Raw genomic sequence first — 15,309 nt, 5'->3', positions numbered from 1 at the left:
ATTCATGCCCTGTCATGTCTCATTACTTAATTATGAAATGTCTTTAGTACTTTGGACATTACTGAGCCTGTTTGATTGGCTGTGACTGATGTCATACCCACTTTCATACTAGCTGGTACATGTATGGATAGGCCTGTCCCCCTCCTCACCATTTTCCTTCTTTCTATTCATGAATTCTATTTCATAATAGTAATAATATACTCCAGGCATTTCTAGGGAATTATTGCATTTCTCAAGTGGGTAAAGTCATTTGCCCTTTCAGCCTTGTGCCTTGCAACACCTTCTTAGGTATGATATAATTGCCCAGAAATACTCTACTTTGTATGTTATAACTCTTACATGCCACTATTTCTTTTTCACTTGACCAGCCCATATAGATTCCAATAGGAAGAGAGAAGTTGTCAGGTACATTTTTTTTCAATTGAGACTCTCACATATATTTGCAAGTCTTGGACTGTCTCATGCACATATAATTTAAATGCATTAATTTACAAATATTAATCATTTAACATCTTGTATAAAATATAATGGCCATATTCTCATGTCCCTTAACAATTCCAGAGCACTGTCTCCTGTGTCTCTAAGGTGGCAGCGGCACAAGATGTCACACTTGATTTAATAAGAGCATGGAGCCACATGCAGTGATATAATAGAATGCTTAGATATTTTTAAAGTGAGATGCTACAGTGATTGTTTATGAAAGCTTAAAAGGAATCATTCTTGTAGAGCAATCTTTGAGTCTAATGATCGAAGAAAGTACAAGGCATTCTGCTTCATTTACGGTAAACTCCCAGATTCAAAACTTACTTGAAGTAATGAGAGAAAATAATTTGGGCACCAAAAACATCCTCAGACTTACACAGGAGAAAATCTTAAGTTTCTAGTCCTTCCAATACAGAAGTGTTAAATACACACTTTTCTGTATATGGATCAGCAGACTTGAGCTGAAATCTGAGTCAATTTCATCTCTTCAGAGCTACTAGGGATCATTTTTAATGTTATGACTCAGCCTGCCATGAATTCTTTGTACTCCTGTAATAATTTCCAACAAAATATCTCTAATCACTCAATCATCTTTAATGAATCAAGCCTTCTGGCAAAGTCCAAAAGAAAGGTCAATTTATAGGAACTAATTTATGGCGGTTTGCTAAGTTAGCACTTTTAATACCTGCAACTATAAAATGGAAAACCTGCTAGAGTCAAATATTCTTTCAGTATTTCCATCCTTAACTTATTTTTGTTTCTTTTGGAGGTTAGACCTTCTAGCACCTGAGCTACTCCTATTTTCTAAAAGCTTCTAAGGTCACCTGCTTCCTGCATCTTGAAACAATGATCAGACAAATATAAAAAAAAATTGCTACTCCCTTCTCTTAAGGAAACTTATGCAGGACCCTATCTGATAACTCCTCCTGCACACCAAGGGATGCAATAGTAGCACCTAACCATAGTGAAACAAAGAATGGAGGATGGCTGGGTACCAAAACCACAAGGCTGTACCTTAGGAGGTTTCAGTTCTGTCCCCATTCTGGCCTGGTCTTCCCCATACTTTAGCCATACATCAGAAATGAAACAATACTGCACACAATGTCTCCTCTGAAACTGCCAATTAGAGGTGGTTACTTCATCTCTAGTAGAATGAGCTGATAAACAAAATGAAGGTCACAGCTAGAAGCAAGCATATTTCAGCAGCTTAAAAGTGCACACATTTCTGCCATCTTTGGCAAAGGGCTGTTAAAGCTCTGAAGAGGTTGGTCTTAACTGGGACAGGAACAAGATGAAGATTTTAAATTTGCATGATGTGTAATGTCAAGTTTATAAATACATAACAAACTGGAGCTTCCCATAGTTCCCTTCTTCTGTTTTGGTATACCTACTATAACACAACATGGTCCTAGAGAAAATAAGGTGTAAGACTAACCAAGTATACAAGCCCTGCTTTGTGGAATCTAAAGCAAGGGGAGGTGTACTGGAACAGATAATTAGGATGTACTTTGTGAGAGAATTTACTTCAGAGTGAATATTTAAGACCTCTAAAAAAATGTCAGTGCATTGAAGGTTACAGGACAGGATGGATCTGAATTACATCTTAAAATCCAACAGGCTTCTTAAAAGAGGGAAATTTCAAAAAGGAAGTCATAATTAAATTCAAGGGTAATGGTGGATTTAAGGAGACTGGGAAGTCCCAACATACATGAGCTCTAACCTAGCATCTTCGTCTGTAGGTAATGTTTTCAGTCCTATCTACCAGAAAGGAAAAAAAAAAAAAAAAAAGTCTTAGTCCTTGGTGGTGTCCTTTCTCCTCTCAGACGTAATACCTTAGTCTCAGATGCTTAAATTCCTTGATATCCTTTGGGACCAGCTATTGAGTGATTGGAGCATTAATGGCACTGCATTAAGATCCCCCCCATATCTGCCTGAGGGACACTAATCCAGGCTTCCTACCTGCTGAAGGATGCCCTCATCAGCAAACAGCAGTTATTCTGAGGCAGAAAGCTCTCAGTCTTCTTGTTAAGCTGTTTCACTTTGTATAAAACAAACACTTCTTCATGCACAGAGGGAACCAATACTGCCTTCCACCTGAGTTTCTGAACTGCTCGTCTGTACATCCATCTTATTCTACTTTCTGACACAACTGCATTTTCTGAAACAGGGCAGACTGCATCCTACAAGACTATTCTAACATTGAAGTTATAAGGGGAAAACTCAGAAAAAAATCCCCCTCTAGTGTGTGTGGAGAAGGCTCATAGGCTTAGCTGGCTATTTATGCACTTCATGCAAGCAAGCTCTTACTTTATGACTCCCAGGAGGGCCTAGATAAGAGGCTGAGAGAAGGGGGCCAATACATCATAGCAATATTAGACAGATGTACACATCCAGCTACAGAAATTTCCAGATTTTCAGCACTTTTAGGATCAGACCTGTGTGTTATTTTTGCCAGTGTTTCACATATTGAATTTAGACAGTTGAAAAGGAACATGAGTACCTCAGTTTCCCTTGAGAATCTGAACCATAATGTACAGAATATTAAGCTATAAAACAGTGTGGGAAGTATTGGGATTGGTATCAGGTAGATGGTAAATACTAGCTCACCACTGGATGTTGTATATATAGGACCCTGCAGTGTGACAGGTATCTGGAATCAGTCACATTCATTTATTAGTTAGAACTGTGTAATAGTTAGCTTTAGGATTGTTTCTAACATTTTCCTAAAATTCACCAAATAGGCTTCGAACAAGGTTTTGATGAGCATCTGGTTTCAAATGGAGGTGTTTTGTTTGTTTGTTTGTTTTTCTAACAATTAGTATGAATTAAACAGTGGAAATGTAATAAATGGTAATAATAATAAGAAGAGCAGTACCATATCAGATCACAGTGGATTATTTTGCCAGCAGAGAAGAAAGATGTGGCAAATTAAGACAACTTTCATCTGAGGAAACAATATTGTGTTATCAGTGATTGATCACGCAGTAGTTTAAGTAATGACAAAAATCACAGAGAACACAGTTTGTGTTCCTGATGAAATTGTAGTTTTTTCAAGAAAAGATTCATTCCTAGAGGTAAACATTTTTGTAAAATTACTAACTGTTTTGAAACCAGTTGTTCAGAAAAGGAAGTCAAACATATTTTACCAAAATAATTTTACTACAAATAATTTATTAATAATTATAAACATTCATAAGAACCCAGAACATAGGATGTGAATATTGTTATTACTAAAAACAAGTGAAAGAGTTAAACAAATAGAATTATGAATAGAATAAGACCATAAAATGTATGATATTTTATATCATATATGATATTTTAAAATACGGATTATCTCCATACTTCCTTTTTCAGGATGAGCTCATCCATCTGTTTTTTAAGCAAGAAGTAAAAATTTCAGTAGATCATTTATTTGAAGATACTCTCATTATAGTCATGGCATCATTTACATTGTTCAAGATCCAAGCAATGCTAAGGAATTACATAAATAAGGATCACTACTATGTAAGTATTAAAATGTAATAGCTAATTTTGCTCTGCAATGATAATTTGGCCATTAGTGATATGACTTGATAGGGAATACAATTTATTTCTGTTGAATATACTTACTGTCACTGTTAGCACATAGCTTTGCACTAGCAACATAGTTTATGTTTACTAGAAGAGCTGTCATTCAACAGACAGATGGCTACAGTAAGTGAACATGAAGAAACCCACTGAAATTGTTCATTGGTTCCCAAACGACTTTAACAATGTATTCCAAATTCCTATCATTTTATCTGAAACCTTAATTATTTATCAATGTCACTTCTTATATAGCTCTCATCACTCCAATATGAGCACTTCCCGATATTATAGAACATATATAGAAGATATATTATTTTTCTCTCTCTCTCTTCTTTCCAGCCAGTGAACAGTTTGGAAACATTTTATTTTACCATATATCTATATCTCTGTGTATCTGTGAAAACAAATGATTCCCACTTGTCCATTGCAACTTTTACCATATGCACACTCACGTATCTATATAAAATATAAAGTTACTTTTTTGCATATACATAGATATATACCACACGAGCACAGAACTGGTAAGCATTGTGATGGTGAAGTTGAATTTGTTCTTTCTTCTCAAATACATAATTTCATTTTCTAGGGAGACTTAATCTGCTTTTCTTGCACCGGTACCTTGAATGTTTTCTTCCAGAGAAACCAGTCTGCCCCATACAGGAGATGGGCTACAGCTGCACTGGTCTTTCAGTTTGCCTGTGGATTTCCCATTCCCCCAGCTGCCATGACCATAGGCACGTGAGGATTGAGGATTACATTTCCAAACTGTCTTAGACAGTCCTAGCACAAGATACTTACTCTCAGCAAAAATAGTCATGGCATTATCTCCTGCAAAGCCTTTCCAGAATTTTTTCCGAAAAGAACATTCAGGGAAAGATGTTTGGATGTGTTTCTCTGATCTATATGTGTGCATGGTCAGGTGACCTTGAGAAATCGTACCTACTCTTCAGTACCAGCACTGCATCTTGAAACAAGACCTATATAACTGATGCACATTTTGTTCCCAAATCTCTGAATAGAGTCAAAAACTATCTTTCTAGAGCTCTTCTACTTCAAACAACTCCAGTCATTAGAGAAGGAATCCCCAGATTATTCTGAAGTCCATATTCTCACATCAGCATGGTGGCACTCCTTTTCATTTGTGAGGTTTATTTGGAATATTTAGACCAGAAGAATCTGGATGGTAATTTGTCTATGCTTCTCAAGCCCAAGCAATGGTGAACCTAAAGGGCACTCTGAGCCCAATGACACCTCAATTATTATTTCTTGTTTTTAAGAAGCTGATAGCAACAAGCATAAAGAATTGTCTAGGGATGGTAAAAGAGCTGTCTCCAAATTAATAAATTTCTGCAGTCCTCTTTGTCTTTCCAGATGTTCTGTCTACCAGAAGCATACTTCAGTGTGCTAATCCTGTTAAAAACAAACCAGGCCCTGACAAGCAGACAAAAACTTCTTTGTCAGATGTCTTTTTTTCCTCACACCCATACACCATCTCCACCAAGTTCAGATACATGTAGAATCATAGAATCATAGAATATCCCTAGTTGGAAAGGACCAATAAAGATCATCAAGTCCAACTCCAGGCACTGCACAGGTCTGCCCAGAAGGTAAGACCATGTGACTAAGTGCACAGTCCAATCACTTTTTAAATTCAGACAGGCTTGGTGCAGTGACTACATCCCTGGGGAGCCTGTTACAGTGTGCAACCACCCTCTTGGTGAAGAACCTCTTCCTGATGTCCAGCCTAAATTTCCCCTGCCTCAGTTTAACACCATTCCCACTGGTCCTATCACTGGTGTTTACAAAGAATACTTCACCTGCCTCTTCACTCCCCCTTGTGAGGAACTTGTAGACCGCGATGAGGTCCCCCCTCAGCCTCCTCTTCTCCAGGCTGAACAGGCCCTCAGCCGCTCCTCATATGTCTTCCCCTCTAGGCCCTTCACCATCTTTGTCACCATCTTCTGGACACTCTCCAACAGTTTAATGTCCTTTTTGTACTGTGGTGCCCAGAACTGCACACAGTACTCGAGGTGAGGCCAGACCAGCACAGAGTAGAGCAGGACAATCACCTCCCTCGACCGACTAGCAATGCTGTGCTTGATGCATCCCAGGATACAGCTGGCCTTCCTGGCTGCCAGGGCACACTGCTGGCTCATATTCAACTTGCTGTCAACCACAACCTCCAGATCCCTCTCTTCAGGGCCGCTCTCCAGAGTCTTATTGCCCAGTCTGTTCATATAGCCAGGGTTGCCCCGTCCCAGGTGCAGGACCCGGCACTTGCCTTTGTTAAACTTCATGTGGTTGGTGATTGCTCAGATCTCCAATCTATCCAGATTTCTCTGCAAGGCCTTTCCACCCTCATTTGAGTCCACAACTCCTCCAAGTTTGGTGTCGTCAGCAAATTTGCTCAAAACACCTTCTAGTCCTACATCCAAATCATTTATAAAGACATTGAAGAGGACTGGCCTTAAAATGGAGCCTTGAGGGACCCCACTAGTGACCATCTGCCAGCCAGATGTGGCCCCATTAACCACAACCCTTTGAGCCCTGCCTGTCAGCCAATTGCTCACCCATCATATGATGTTTTTGTTAAGTTGTATGCTGGACATTTAGTCCAGTAGGATCCTATGGGAAACCGTGTCAAAAGCCTTGCTGAAGTCCAAAAAGATCACATCAGCTGGTTTCCCTTGGTCAACTAGATGGGTGATCTTATCATAAAAGGAAATCACATTTTTTAGGCAGGATCTACCCCTCATGAACCCATACTGGCTGGGACCAATGACTTCATTGTCCCCCAGGTGTGCCTCAATAACTTCAAGATTCATCTTCTCCATAATTTTACCACGCACTGATGTGAGACTGACAGGCCTGTAATTGCTAGGGTCTTCTTTCTTACCCTTCTTGAAAATTAGCACAACATTTGCCAGCTTCCAGTCTACTGCGACCTCTTCAGATTCCCAAGATTGTTGAAAAATAATTGAGAGAGATCCCATGATGACATCAGCCAGCTCTTTAAGCACCCTGGGATGGATTCCATCCAGATCCATTGACTTGTATGGATCCAGGTGGAGCAGCAAATCCCACACATGTTCGGGGTTGGTTGGGAGTTTGTCATTCCCACTGTCATGGTCCTCCTGCTCAGGGCACCCAGGGTCCCGAAGCCCATCATCAGCACTGAAGACAGAGGTGAAGAAGGCATTAAACATCTCTGCTTTGCCTATGTCATTGTCTGTGAGGAGACCTTCCCCATCAAGTAGCAGATCTATGTTTTCTTTGGTTCTCCTTTTTCTGTTAACATATCTAAAAAAAACAAAACTTTTTTATTGTCCCTCACAGACATGGCCAGCTTCAACTCTAGTTGGGCTTTGGCCTCACAAATTTTCTCCCTACAAACACAAACAGCATCCCCATACTCCTTCTTCGTTGCCTGACCCTCCTTCCAGCAGCTGTACACTTTCTTTTTCCATCTAAGCTCCAGTAGAAGAGCCCTGGTCAGCCAGGCCTGCCAGGTCAGCCCTGACTGCCTGCCTTCTGATATTTTGGAATCACTTGATCTTGTGCTTTTAGGAGGCAGTGCTTAAAGATTGACCAGTACTGATGGACACCAATGCCTTCAAAAGCAGCTTCCCAGGGGACCTTGCTGACTACTTCCCTGAGCAGCCTGAAGTCTGCTTTCCCCATATCCAGGGCTGAAGTTTTGGTGGCAGTTTTCCTTCTGTCACCATAAATTCTAAACTCAACCACTTCATGGTCACTATGACCGAGACGGCCGCCAATTGCCACGTCTCCCACCAGATCCCCTCTGTTCTCCAGCAACAGATCAAGGAGGGCACCTTTCCTAGTTGGCTCCCTTAGCACTTGCACCAAGAAGTTATCATCTAGGTGCTTTATGAACCTCCTGGACTTGCTTGTGTCAGCCATGTGGTGATCCCAGTTGACGCCTGGCAAGTTGAAATCTCCCATAAGAATAAGGGGAGTTGATCTCAAGGCATCTCTTAGTTCTGCAAATAATAATTCATTGATGTTGTCATCCTGGACGGGTGGTCTGTAACAGATTCCCACAACAATATCCCCTTTATTTGTTCGTCCCTTAATCCTTACCCAGAGGCTCTCAACTTTGCCATCCCCAGCTTGAACAGTCCAGCCACTGATTCTCATACATCGCCACCCTGCCACCTCGCCTACTCTGCCTGTCCCTCCTGAAGAGCCTGTAACCATCTATTGCAGCACACCTGCCACAGGACTCATCCCACCAGCTTTTGCTCATGCCGATGATGTCATAGCTGTGGGACTGGGCCAAGACTTCTAGCTCGTCCATTCCTCATACTGCGTGCATTTGTGTAGAAGCACTTCAAATGCTCTTCCCTACACACAGCACCTTGTGGAGATGACTGAAGAACCTCACTGGCACAGTCCCTCTGATTCTAGTGCACCATCCCTTAGCTCATCATCAGCGTGCCTGGTTTTATCCCCTTCCCCCTTCACCTGTAGTTTAAAGCCCTATCTATCAGCCCTGACAACTCCTGAGCAAAAATCCTTATCCCTCTCTGAGAGAGGCACATCCCATACTGGTGACAGCAGGCCTCGCGTCACGTAGACCTTCCCATGATCGAAAAACACAAAGTTCTGCTGGTTGCACCAGTCCCAAAGCCACGTGGTATTGTGGTGAGCCCGTTTGTCAGCATCAATTCCCCCTATCAGAAGGACAGAGGCAAACACAACCTGTGCCTCTGATCCTTTAAGTAGTCACCCCAAAGCCCTAAAGTCCCTTTTGATCACTCTCAGACTTCTCATTGCTACCTTGTCATTACCAGCCTGAAAGACCAGTAGCGGGTAGTAGTTGGTGGGCTGTACCAGGTGCTTGACTTTTTTAGCTAAGTCTCTCACCCGAGTCCCGGGGAGACAACAGACTTCCCTGTGGGTTGGGTCCAGTCAGCATATAGAGCCCTCTGTCCCTTTCAAAAGGGAGTCCCCCACGACAATAACCCTTCTGTCTTTCTTGACAGATGATGTAGCAATGCAGAGGGTGTGTTGCCTTGCCTTAGGCACCCTCTCCAACTGGGACAGGCTTTTGTCTACTTCATTGTTCTGACTATGGTGTTCTAGAGCCTCATACCTTTTACATAAGGGTAGATGGGAAAGTGAGGTGGGCAGGGACAAGGCTCGCCTACCACCCCAAACAGGAACCTGCCTCCATTCCCCCCTGTGGCTTAGGTCCCCTTTTACTGTCAGGTGGGATGAGAGCACTTTTGTCTTCTGCGCAGCAGGAGGCACCTGTGCTGCGGCTGGCTCCTGAGTCTGTCTCAAGAGGGTAGAGTACACCTCCACCAGTCAATTTCCCTCTCTGACTCCCTGATGCTCCTGAGCTTGCTCACCTCCTCCTGAAGCCCCGCTACCTGTTTGAGCAGCTCTTCAACCTGGGCACACCTCCCACAGGCATACCCCTCGCTGCTGCTGTCAGATATGGATAGAAGATTCGGGCACACCCTGCAGCCCAAGACCTGGACAGCGGTGTGTTTCCCCAAGCCCTCCGTCTGAGTAGCCACGTCAGTGACTGCGGCTGGAGAGGCCGCAAGAGATGCGGAGGCCATGGTTGTCTGCCTGGTTGATACCATGGCCAGGTTTCTTGCAAGCAGGCTACCAGCACCAGTACTGAAGGGAAAGACTGCTGCAAGAGAGTGGCGAGGGGCCCTCCCTGCCCATGCAAACTGCTGCGCCACCCCCTTCTGATGCGCCACACCCTGTTCATCTGCCCTGTTCTCCGTGCTCCTGGTCGCTCGCACTCCCTAGGGGCTGCTTTTGAGTGGCCAGGGAGGGGGCGCTGCTGGCTCCACCTGCACCTTGTCAGCCTCCCTCATGAGGGCTGCCGGGTCCTGGCGTCTCCCTCAGCTGCTTCGAGTGGCCTCGATGCTGAAAAAAAAGCCCTGCATGTCTCAATCCCCCGCTCCACTGCAGAACACATCTGCCCTGAAGCTGATCGCCTCGGCAAGATGAGTTTGCATGAATAAGCAAATAATTTTCTTCCAATTTCAGACCTCCCCAGAAGTGAAGATGAAGTTAAAGTTTGAGAGAACCTTGCAAAAATCCCCTCATGGGCAGAGGGTGACCATGCATTAGACAGAGGGATTTCTGGTCTGGAAGCACTATGCTGCTGGGGTCTCCTCAGGGAACTAGCAGAAAGGTCCACTCTTACACAATATGGTCATTCTGTCCACACAGGTGAGTTCTCAGTATAAAACTCGTACCAAGCCTGCACACTTGCCTGTTTTCACCTTCAATCAGTTTTCCCCTTTGTGCCATGGAAAACACAAAAGAGAAAGCAAAGAGAAACCCTTGCTTGGAAGACATCACTCCACATAAAGGAGTGTCACGTCCTAGCCCAGGAACCAGATTCTTTCCCACTAGCCTGTTTAGCTCCATGAGTCTATGCAATCTTTCTTCCAAAACACATCAAAAATCAGTAACCACCATAGCTAGGAGATGAATAAATGATATTTGTGGTGTGGGGCATGGACCCAGAAGTATGCCATATTTCCTGTTCCCACAGGGCAACAGGCAATCCTGAGATAATCCAGAAGTCTGTGTTTGTGTGTGGATAAACTTGATCAATTTACCTATTAAACATCCCATGTAACAGAAGCTGATAAGGACATTTATCATTTTATATTATTATTATTATATTATATATCAGTACTATATTGTATTATATTATTATATTTATGATAAAGTACCACTTTATCAAAATTTTGGTAGGAAAACTTAAAAAAAAACACTTGTTTTTATAATATTTTGGTTTCTATATCACATTAACTATGTAAACACTTAAATTTAAACCTAAAAGCACTCAGACAAAGGCTACCCAGTGAAATAAAGGTTGAAATACAGAGAAATCATGTGGCTGTACAAAGGCTGAAATACAAAGTCCTGCAGAGACATACACAAAACTGAGCTGTTAGAAAACTTATTTTCTTTCACCATTCGGTATATCATAGTCAATGTGATTCCTAGAAAAAAAAAAAAAAAAAAAAAAAAAAAAAAGGGGGGGTGGGGAAAAGGAAGGGAAGGGAAGGGAAGGGAAGGGAAGGGAAGGGAAGGGAAGGGAAGGGAAGGGAAGGGAAGGGAAGGGAAGGGAAGGGAAGGGAAGGGAAGGGAAGGGAAGGGAAGGGAAGGGAAGGGAAGGGAAGGGAAGTCCAAGATTTAATGTCCTCACATTCAAATTTTAAAATTTTCATTTCAGTCAAAACCCAACAATTGTCATGCCTCCTTTTTGTGTGCTCTATCAGCTGAAAGACTCATGACAATTCAGCGAATACAGGTATTTCACACCTAACAGGGAGTCAATTCTAAAAGAGTTGTTCATACATGCAATTCTGCTTGATATTGCTACTGTGTAATGTCAGCACATCTAATCTCAATTGATATGGTTAGTAGCAATAAGGGGTTAAAAAAAAAAAATCTTGCCTGGTACTTCTTTTGTCAGAGAGAGCATGAACCCCTAGTTGAAGTCATGGTGTGAGGAAATGATGATTCTCTGTAGTCTATGAATCAAAGCTTCACTTTCAGACTGACAAGAAAGCCTGGCCAATTAGAGCAGCTATTAAAATAATTTGCTACTATGCAGCTTGTAGTGACTGTGGTACTGATGAGTATAGACTACTAACATGAGCAGACAAAATATCCCTCTGGAAGGCTTTGAAAGAATATACTTCTTTGACCATAGAGGTAACTCTTTAAAGTTATCTTAAAGAGATATATACAGGTTCTCTCTTTAAGGATGTCTGCTTCTCTAGGTATTTACATTTAGACATAAGTAGGATACTTCTTCTACAGAGACTGGTTGACCAGAACATTAATTCCAACTCTTGGTTATGGACTTGGCTTTAACTGTAGACAATAAATTTGGGTAAAGTACTGACCCTGTGTTATGTAACTCCAGATTAAAAGTGCTATTTAATGTTATTTAAAGCACAGGATGGACAAACAAAAATTTGTTCCTGCTGCTTGTCAGATGTATGACTTTGGGCAAGTCAAACAGCTTTCTTGGCCTCAGTATAACCATACAGGCTATGATTTATGGCAGAGGTTATGCTTAGGTCAAAAGGTGTAATGAAAATAAATCACTATTGCAAAGCCCTATGGGACAATCAAACAAGGAACATTATGTACCTTGAACTAAAGCATTATTTTTATTTTTGAACTTTTAAATTAATAATCATACCCTCTTATCAAGTGCATGTGATGCACCTCATTTTCGCATGAATTCAAGCTTCTATAGGCTGAAGTGAAGGAATATTGCTAGACTGCTTCTGCACTCCAAAGAGGAAATCGCTCTCACTGAATCTTATATTTATTATAAACACAGCTGATAAAGAAATGCAATCCATTTTTCTTCTTTTATTCTTAGATTAACACAAATTGCAACAAATCTCATTTCCATTGACCATTCATAGAATCATAGAATCATAGAATATCCTGAGTTGGAAGGGACCCTTAAGGATCATCAAATCCAACTCTTGACACCGCACAGGTCTACCTTTTAAAAAGAGATTCTTTTTAAAAGGGATTCTTTTACTGATCTTACCAACACTGACAATCGTGGTAAAGCTTGAATAACGCAGGTCTACTTTGCTTAAAAATGATTTATGAAGCTCCATAAATGTAAGGTGTTATTATGGACATATTGTAATACAGACTGTTGAAGTCTTAACCCTATTAAATGAGATCATTAATGACATCAACTGTATAAATGCAGCCTTAATTTTTTCAAACATGTAAAGCTATGGAGATGATGCTTTTCTGAATAAGGTATTTTCTTAAACCAGGATCTCTCTCCGCTGTGGAACTGGTAGGAGGATTTTTCTCTTCATGAAAAATCTATGTCAAGGTACAAAGCCAAATACTAAGATACACTGATTTTCTGGGGGGAAAAAAAAATAAAAAATAAAATCTTTTTAAAAATATCTTATTGGTTTGGTTTTCCCCAGCAATTTTTACAAAATCTTTTAAGGTCTAACCTGCTGTCTGTAAAAATAATTTAAAGTTTAATATGTGTGTGTATTTGTATTGCAATTACAAACATTTTAAACTACTAAAATAGCTATATGTGAAGAAATAAATAAGCAAAAATTTTTCATGGATATTTAGAAGTACATACTTGTTTGTTACTGGATGAGTTGTCACAAGAAAAAAACAACAGTGAAACTTGTAACTCTTTGTTGCAGAGGCTTAGTGGACAGTCAGAAAAGATGTTATGAGGAAAGAGTTTGCAGAAATCAAAATAGTTATACAGAATATAGATCCATAGCTGGTGAATGCAGAGAAACAGTGATTAAAGTTACCATAAAAGCTGTTAACAAAGGAAAGGTGAAGTTTCTTGTCTTTTACACTGTGACCTAAATAACCCTGCTGTATTTCTACCATAATTATCTAAGTTGTTTTTCTACAAAATATACAGTTTGATCTTCATTCAAGCCTAAATCTTTATGGTGCACATCTACAGGACAGATCAGCTTCTGCTATTTTGATTTAGCAAGAGCTATAGGAACAGGTTTATAGGTTGAAACATCACTGAGACCTTGGCATCCACAATACATGTGTTTCAGTTTTTAATCTCAGACCTCTTTCAAACATGTTTTTGTTTCATCAAAGAACTCAATTAATGTGACCAGAGATTTCTTTACAGAATGAAGCAAAACATGATATGTAGGCATGACTGGAAAATTTGCTCCATAAGAAAACTGGTAACCCAACCTAAAATAATACAGATTTATCTCTAGTCTGTTAGAGGATGGGTGCCCATCCTATCAGCCCTTTGTTGGACAGCATTATTTGTAAAGAGCAGTCTTTTACTGATACAAAAATAAGCCACATGATTTCTCCTCTGGATCCCATAATGAATTTAAAAATAAAATTCTGGAAATGTACTTATTGCAGAAACAATCTAACCAAATGTTTGCAAAACTTGTTACTGTATTGTATCTTACAGATAGCTGAGGGAGTTTGTTTACCACTTCTGATAATTTGTTCTCACAGCCATGAGACACATACTTCCTCACTATCTGCATTTTAAAAATCTGTAAAGAAAAAGAAATCAACCTTTCAAGTTTGGCAGGTAAAAATGTGAAAATGATTAGTGAACATAGATCTCATATTTTACATAAAAATTAGGTGTACATTTATATACATATTTTCCTTTCTTCCTCATAGACAATAACAACCTTCTGCAGCTGATCTTTTTTCATTTCTCATGAGCACCTTCTCATCTGAGCCTGCAGCAGAAATAGTGTGGTCAGCAGGACCAGGGAAGTGATTGTCCCTCCCTACTCAGCACTGGTAAGACTGTACCTGGAATACTGTGCTCAGGTTTCAGCCCCTCACTACAAGAAGGATATTTTGTTGCTCAAGGGTGTGCAGAGAAGAGCAATGAAGCTGGTGTAGGGACTACAGAACAGGACTGAGAAGTGTCTGAAGGAGCTGGTGTTGTTTAATGTGGAGAGAAGGAGGCTAGGAGGAGACCTCTTTGCTCTCTGCAACAAGCTGAAAGGAGGTTAAACTGAGGAAGGTGTCTGTCTCATTTCTCAGGTGACAGGTGATAGGATGCAAGGAAATGGTCTCAGATTGCACAAGGTCTTGAGTTTGGATTGAATATTAGGAAGGATTTCTTCACAGAGAGGGTAGTCAAACATTGGAATGAGTGGCCAATGGAGGTGGCGGAGTCCCCAGCCCTGGAGCTACACACTGAAGAGACATGTTGATGTGTCACTAAAGGACATGGTTTAGTCATGAGACTTGGTAGGTCAGGTTGATGGTTGGACTTCATGGTCTTGAAGGTCTTTTCCAACCTAAATGATTCTATGATTCTATGATTTCTTTTTGTTTGTTTGTTTGTTTTTAGTTAATAACATTATAACAAAAGATATTTAATGACTTAAACTTCTACATTAATATTTGTTTTTTGCTCTGTTGTACTGTTTTTTATTAAACTGATGGATAATATTCTCATTAGAAATTTCATTCTTCACTCTGAAAAACTGATTTCTATTCTTTCTGTTGTGAAAAAAAAAAAAGTTACTGTACTTTTCAAGGGTTGAAAAAAATGAGGGCGTAAGGGTGTGCATCACTGGGACAATTTGATGATGTATTTTGAAGCTCTGAAGAAATCAGGCACAGTCTTTGTAATATAATACATATAAAATATACATGGTCAATACAAGTATATAGTGACATCATCTAGTTGAACTCTGAGAGACTGAAGCATTG

The 15,309-nt window shown here is 40.6% G+C and overlaps 1 long non-coding RNA gene across 7 annotated transcripts in view; it reads left to right on the top strand.

Moving 5' to 3' along the window:
- LOC116499383 overlaps positions 1 to 15,309 on the top strand; it is a 179,906-nt gene that overhangs the window by 158,685 nt on the left and 5,912 nt on the right. For 3 of the 7 annotated variants that reach the window (XR_004254224.1, XR_004254223.1, XR_004254225.1), the window contains 6 exons: positions 3,838 to 3,987; positions 10,084 to 10,269; positions 11,288 to 11,365; positions 12,873 to 12,934; positions 14,036 to 14,161; positions 14,257 to 14,843. This is a non-coding gene — a long non-coding RNA (uncharacterized LOC116499383). Of the gene's footprint in view, positions 1 to 3,837; positions 3,988 to 10,083; positions 10,270 to 11,287; positions 11,366 to 12,872; positions 12,935 to 14,035; positions 14,162 to 14,256; positions 14,844 to 15,309 lie in introns of those variants that run through there. The other 4 variants (XR_004254222.1, XR_004254226.1, XR_004254228.1 and 1 more) reach the window with 4 other exon arrangements.

Source organism: Aythya fuligula, chromosome 1, assembly GCF_009819795.1.
Source record: "Aythya fuligula isolate bAytFul2 chromosome 1, bAytFul2.pri, whole genome shotgun sequence".
Lineage (NCBI taxonomy): Eukaryota > Metazoa > Chordata > Aves > Anseriformes > Anatidae > Aythya > Aythya fuligula.
Note: the sequence above shows the minus strand (reverse complement) of the source record. Positions and strands in the feature narration are given on the sequence as shown.